Here is a 1145-nt window from a genome sequence, read left to right as displayed (position 1 = left end):
TCCCTCAAGCAACAGTAGCAGTGAAAGACAGCAGAGGAAGATGAGCCAGTGACTGTGAAAGCAAGGAGAGAGTGGAGGTTAGATTCTCTGCCGGGTCAGGTCAGGTCAGGTCGGGCCGGGCTCGGGTTCGGGCAAAGATTTTCTAACCTAATACCTTTTTATCTATCAAATAAAGGCTGTCTGTCTGTCTGCCCTTCGCGTATCTCGAGAACCGTTCGTCAGATCGACTTCAAACTCAGGGAGTGCACTTAGGGAGATCTAAGCACTATAGGAGGGACAGGAAAGACAAGATGGAGACGATACGGTAGACTGGGAGAGAGTGTTCAAATCAGCCCAGTCTCAATTTTTTTTTTTAAATAGTAACATTGGTCCACGGCCCAAGAATGTTTCCATGTCACAATTTCGGCTAAAAAATTGTTAAATTGGAAACAGGATCTTTTTTTTTTGGCTTTAGGGTTAGGGTCTGGGTTAGGGTTAAGGTCTGAGGTGGTCGGGAGACCCCCTGAAGGGGGTCGGGGGTCTGCGACCCCCGGGGACCTGTCTCCCACCCCATGCCTAACACTAACCCAGACCCTAAACTTTACCTCACCTCACCCACCCCCTAACCCTAACCTCTCCCACCCCCCATGCCTAACCCTAACCTCTCCCACCCCACCCCACCCCCCACGCCTAAACCTAACCTCTCCCACCCCCCATGTCTAAACTTAACCTCTCCCACCCCCCACACCTAACCCAGAGCCTAACCCTAAACCTAACCTCTCCAACCCCCCATGTCTAAACCTATCTCCCACCCCCCCATGTCTAAACCTAACCTCTCCCACCCCTCTAAACTCCCATTCAAAAACACTTTTCCATTTAACAATTGTAGAGCCGAAATTGTGAAATAGAAACATTTTTGGCTGTGCACCAATGTTCAATGTTCAATGTACAATTTTCTAAGAGACTGTGTTGGTTCAGTGATGGGCCACAAAATCTACTATTTTCAAATTCTGCTGTCATTTGACTACTAGACAATTAATCAATAGAGAACAAAACCATATCATCAGGGATGATGATTACCCAACGGGTCTACCGGGTGAAGGCCCAGGGGCCCAAGAGCTCAGTGGGCCCATAACCCAGAGCCTCTTCAGAGGAGCACCACATAT

The sequence above is a fragment of the Poromitra crassiceps genome (genome assembly GCF_964638095.1).
Source record: "Poromitra crassiceps genome assembly, chromosome: 14".
Lineage (NCBI taxonomy): Eukaryota > Metazoa > Chordata > Actinopteri > Beryciformes > Melamphaidae > Poromitra > Poromitra crassiceps.
This window is presented reverse-complemented; position numbering follows the sequence as displayed.